This window comes from Dermacentor albipictus, chromosome 10 (genome assembly GCF_038994185.2).
Source record: "Dermacentor albipictus isolate Rhodes 1998 colony chromosome 10, USDA_Dalb.pri_finalv2, whole genome shotgun sequence".
In the NCBI taxonomy this organism is placed as follows: Eukaryota; Metazoa; Arthropoda; class Arachnida; order Ixodida; family Ixodidae; genus Dermacentor; species Dermacentor albipictus.
In genome coordinates, this window is record NC_091830.1 from 30,676,892 (window position 1) to 30,683,242 (window position 6,351).

Sequence of the window (6,351 nt, forward strand, 5' to 3'; positions counted from 1 at the left end):
AAAGAGGGGACAAGAGAAGACACAAAGGGACACACACAGCGCTAACTTCCAACACTGTTTATTGTCGAAAACCAGGTCGTACTTATACACTCAAAGAACATGAGTCACATTCACGTGAACAGGTGTATATCACAAAATGTATAGCTATGATTGTCAACCTGTTCACGTGAATGTGACTCATGTTCTTTGAGTGTATAAGTACGACCTGGTTTTCGACAATAAACAGTGTTGGAAGTTAGCGCTGTGTGTGTCCCTTTGTGTCTTCTCTTGTTCCGTCTTTGAATCGCGCTACCATACTCCCCTTGAACATGCGGGGAAATTTATAGACAAGTGCTTTGGTAACTTAAAAACGTTGTACCTTCTTTCGGAGACGCAGATTGCATATGACATTTCTGATGCGCCAGCTGCCATCTCGAAGAAATGAGTTCACTTGTGATAGCAGATTGTGCCTTTCGTAATATTACTCATTGCAGGGTATTTTCGTTTTCTCACGCTCTCACTCAAAAGTTTTGTTGCGAATCTCGTACTTTAAAGATACTCCTATGTTTTTATATGCGGTAGCAGTTCCACGTTGTTGCGAATGCCTTCCTCGTTACTCTACTCGTTTCCGTAAGGTATAACATTGTTGTTGAAATATTTAGGTGTTCTGAAGAAACAAGGGTACCGCTGCAAGAAGCCTCATGTTTTTGAAAGATCCTTCTCAGCGCTTCTAAAGGTTCACTTTCAGCGTTATTTTGACGTAAACCATGCATATATAACATCAACTGCAGCTTTGACTACTGCTTGTTACGATGGTTGGAAAGTTGCTGTGACGTGACTGGTTCACCTTCTTTCAGCGTCTTGAATGAAGCTCCGGCTGAAAATTTTTTCTTTGGAAAATTACCACTAATGGAATATTTGCTTTTCCCAATTCAAATTTTCGTAAAGAATAAGCATAGACCGATAAATATGTAGATATGAACCCATTAAAAAAGTTGGTACATTAAACTCTGAGTTTTACGAAAGCCGGTTTATCGAATATTTCAGAATAACGAACTTTTCAACGATCCCCGGCAGTTTTCTTATAGATTCTATGCAAAAATGTTTCACTTAAACGAATTTCGGAACAATCAACATTTCAGTTTAACGAACTTGCTCAGAGGACCAAGGCTTGCACTGCACTGCAGGCGCAACCGATGCCCGCCCTCATCAAACCACCGCTCCAGCGGCAATGTAACGTCGCTGGTGCTACAGCGCCCCTGGGGCAAAGTGGCTGCACGCTAAACGAACGAGAACGAGGCATGGCCTCCGAGATTGCCCGCACAAAACGAGCAAGCATGTCATCTCGGGGGCCGTGAACAAAGTAACATCGCTGGCGCTTACAACGCCGCCAGAGCATAGCGGCGATCTGTCACACCACAAACCACGTGGTGTGTGTTTTTTTCCGACCGTGTAGTCGTGGCATGGTCGTCGTCTCCTCCTTTCCAATCTCGTCGGTTCCGCGTGTGCACACAAACGACCCACGTGGTGTGTTTTTCATTGATATGTACAAATTCAATTTCACACATTTCTAACACTATGGATTCCATGTCTTTTGCTCCATGAATTGCACTTCAAACTTTTGACTCTGTATGCCATGTCTTATGTTGATCTAGTGAATATTCAGTTTAGTGAACTTTTAGTTAAGTGAACTATTTCCTTCGGTCCCTTGAAGTTAACTCAAGTGAGAGTTCACTGTATATGCTAATGATCTGAATAAATAAACATAAGGAACGCCCTCACTGCTTAAACAAACGCAAAACTTAATGTCACAACTAACATTTCAAATGCATCCTTTCATATTGACAGCGTGCAATGTTTACTGTTTGTCCTGTGACAATTTCACTAATATATAGGGTCTTGTGAAGCCACGTTGAACTCTTCTTGCGATAATTTAGTCTTAAGGCAGAAAACTAGGAACGCAATAATAGAACACGCAATTGCTTTTACATATCTTGTTTATATGTCTTTATAAAAAAAACGAAACTTTCCTAAATTTACTCTCGGGTGAAGTTTCTAGTTAATATTGTAATTATCCAGTTCCGTAATCTCGGGCTCCCATATTGTCTCTTGTGGCAGAGCCAAAAAAGAAAAATAGGCTATTTAACATGGACGACTGGACCTTTCATTTGAAAATAGTAAATCTACAGTAAGCAACTTTGATTATGAGGATCATTTTGAGCATTATCGCCATATCATGTGGCCCGAGTTAAGTACGTCTTGGTTCAAAATAACGCTTTTTTTCATAGAACGGCGGGCACCCAGTCGGTGAGGTGAATCAAACCGCAAAAAGGTGTGTCGGTGTGAAATTGTTTCCTACGAGCGAATGCATACATTACCGTAACACCACATGTTCGCAAGTGAGATCACCACTTCACTTCCATGTCATCTTGTCCTCCATACCTCCGTAAGTGTTCCGTGGTGTTTGCTTAGTGTTTGGGCTGTGTTCAATGAGGGGCTCGTCATATACTGTAATAAAAACAAAAGTTTGAGTGTCTGTTCGTGTCAGTTCGTCGGCCACTGAATTACCGCTACGGGATGTTGCTACGGCGCTCATTAGTCGCATCTGTCTGACACGGCTGTGCACGAATAGGTGTTGTCCACTTCACCACACCTCCTCCAGAGCAGTAGCGGTAACCAATCTCGAAGACCACGCTCTTACGTACTACTGCCGCCGGAAGTGACGCAATCACTTTTGGCTTTCGGTGTACCAGTTTATGTGCTGTGTCAAAGAACAGCCCCACTCTGGCGGTGAGCTGCCGGGCACGAGGTTGCGGTCTCGGTACAGGTGCGTTGAGGGAATTTGAATTTGGGCGAAATCCGGAAACACTGAATTATTTAGATTCAGGCACGCGCTATTGAACCCTAGGTATTCGACATTTAAGCAGACCTCCCGCTATTGCATGCCTTATGATCATATGTGGTGGCTTTTTTTCGTATGCAAATAATTTTTTTAATTATGGGGTTTTACGTGCCAAAACAACTTTCTGATTATGGGGCATGCCATAATGGGGAACTCCGGAAATTTCGACCCCCTGGGGCTCTTTAACGTACGCGTAAATCTAAGCACACGAGTGTTTTCGCATTTCGCGCCCATCGACATGTGGCCGCCGTGGCCGGGATTCGATCCCGCGACCTCGTGTTCAGCAGCCCAACACCATAGCCACTGAGCAACCACGGCGGGTTCGTATGCAAAGCACTATATTTTAAGCTTTCTGGGACCTGCTATCGCTGCGTTGTAATGACTACCTGGTAATTACAGTTTCCTTTTCAATAAAACAAGCATATATATATATACATATGGCGACAAAGCATAGGGCATGCAATTGATAAAACACATAATTAAGCGTGGACCTCCCGTCCACACGGGTTAAAGGAGATTTAATTTAGTGATAGTTCTACTCTTCTGGTACCTACCACCATTTTTTAACGTTCTCATCGAACCATTAAAGTCTGCATAGTCAGAAAATGCAGCCATTTCGAATAAAAGGTTGCCGTATTGTTCTTGACGTGTCCTGTTGAAGACAGAGGGGACAAAATAAATTAACCTTATACCGCTTTCAAGTCAGAAGGCTTTCGAGTGAATATGAATCAAGCAATACGTTTAGCTGTGAAATAAATTCTGGACAATTCCCGGCCTATAAATAGAAAGTGAACTGGCGGTAGGAAGCGGTTATCACGTTTTTTTAACGAACAACGACGAATGAGCGACATGGTTGTTTACACCCCACCACCGCGCGACCATGTAACGAGAAAGCTTGAGTCTTGGTCAGGCAGGCTAGTGTTGTGGTTAGCAGACGCTTATCAACAACCCATCCAGTCACTCACAGGTGTTTGCTGACGACATGGCACCTGGTGCCTCCGGCAGTTCAGTTTCAGTTTTTTTTTTTCGTGAATTTGGCTTGAATTTGTAACTCTGCAGAAATTAGCACCATGAGTGTGTTTTTTTCATCTCTCGAAATGGCTACAAGCTACTCATACAAGGGGATTACGGATCTTTTGTGCGCCTAAGCCGCTCCTACTTCTTTCGAATGAAGAGGCAATTGCTCAGTTTCATAAGTACTTGTCTAAATAGTACATCCAGTTGTCATACTACGTAAGCTTCCGTTATAAGCAAGCAATCCTCGGCAAACTGTGCACTTATCGCAGCTTCCTAATTCTGAGTGACCGGGCGCATACTGTAAAACACCATGTAAATGCTGGCTGCGTGGGAAAAGAACACAGATTCTGATGACTCATTATGCCCGAGTTAATACTTGATGGCAAATTGCATGAACCGGCGACTAGCTGTTGTGCTAGGGGCTCAGGTTAAATGCTGAGCTATGTAGTATGTATGCCGTATTTACTCATCTAAGGCCCATCCTCGTATAAGGCCCTGCAACCCCACTTTGAAGCACGAAAATTTGGAAAAAGAAAGAAGATTCGCTATGAGTAACACGCGTATAACCGCGCGGTCGTTACTATTCACATGCCGCTACAACCGTGCAAAACGATGTGCACCCTTTGACGTGAATAATGGTGCAAATGAGTCGATAACGCACATCTTTAGAACCAAAGAGTATGTAAGGGTGGGACTTGTAGACCTTTCTGCACTTTCAATAATTTTAAAGGGCATAATTTATTCTAGAGCTTAGATTACACTAGTTATTCTTCTAACGATGATGTTATCATCGGCATATGCCTCCCACGGTACAAAACCTGCCAAACCACAGCATTCGTCGAGTAAGTTACGCGGCGGTTCTACTTGGGCGAGCCATTTTGGGGAGTGCACCATTCAGACTAGCTGTACCCTCTCTCCATCTTTTTCATTCTCCCGTGCAGCACCTTTTCCGCACGCTGCTGCAAACCTTTCAGAATAGTGCCAGCGCTGCCGCAAGTTGATTTGTGCACTTGTGCCCATGCTGAGTGCGCGTTGGCTGGGCTATTCGTGGATCGCGAATGATTATTAATGGCTTCTCCGGGACTGTATGCCGTTCCCGGGAAGCCATCTAACACTCGCCGACAGCTGGGTGAGCAGGGCCTAGCGCACTGTAGGGCTAACGGTGCGGCCGATAAAGGCACACTGGGTTCCCTCTGCCGACGTAGCTGCCTTGAAGTTTGTTGTCGCTGATATGGTTTTTCACTTGCACCTCGCTTTCTGTGTTGCCGCCAGACATTCTTTAGACATTTCGCATATGCAATAGGTCTTCGAGCGCAGCCTTTCATGTCAGATTTACCAAAGCAGTACTTTAATTGTTTACATCCACATCCCCAGGTCGTTGTTACAGACAAATATTCCGGGGAAGGTGCATCGGTTTTCTGCAAAAATGTCAAAACTTAACAAAACCTACATCATCATCATCATCATCATATTTTAAGTCTACTGCAGGATGAAGGCCTCCGCCAGCGATCTCCATTACCCCTTACTTGAATCAACCAATCGCTACTTGCGCCTGCGAATGTCCTAATTTCATCACCCTGCATACCTAGTTTTCTGCGGTCCTCAACTGTGCTTCCCTTCTCTTGGCACCCATTCTGTAACTCTAATGGTCCACTGCTTATCTATCTGCGCACTAAAAGGCCTACGCAGTTCCATTTTTTTTTTCTCCTAATGTCAATTGGAATATTAGGGTTAGAAACCTGCATATCTGCGTATATAAGCCGCGTTGTTCTATTCTAAGACGAGTCAATATGAGCGGCCCAGCCGATTAAGCAATGACAGCTGTGGTTCAGATACATATATTATGGGATGTTAATTTATTACTGATTCTCGCGATTCTTACCGTGTCCCTCCTGCGCGCCACAGCCGCACGCATTGGTTTCGACGTGTCGAAGAATTCGACTCGTCCGAGAAGATTGCTCGGCTCCAGTCATCGGAAGTCCACAATTGCACTCGTGACACCTTCTTCGAAGCGGTGAGAACAGGCTTTTGTGCAGCCACATAACTTCGCAATCCCAGCACCCCTGAGGCATCGCCGTATGGTAACAACGGAAGCTTCCACATCGAGCAGCTCCCGCTCTTCCCTCGAGGACTGAAAGGGATTGTCCACTACTGCAGCTACCACAAGCGCGCCTTCTTCGTCTGTCGTTGCCCTTGCCCGACGCCTCTGTGGGGCGTCACAAAAGCGGCCTTCCTTCCTGAATGCTTGGATGATCCTATTGACACTCTTCAGCGGCTTCTGCACCAATGCGCCGAAGGTGCGCTGAGAATATCCCTTCAGCGAAAGTTTTACAATTTTCCACCTCTCGTCTTCAGGAACACGGGGCCATGCTGAGGTTGCTCTGATCAATGCGGTAATGTGAACGTATACCTTCCTCGAAAACAGGGATGGCCACTGCTACGCCCACAAGTAT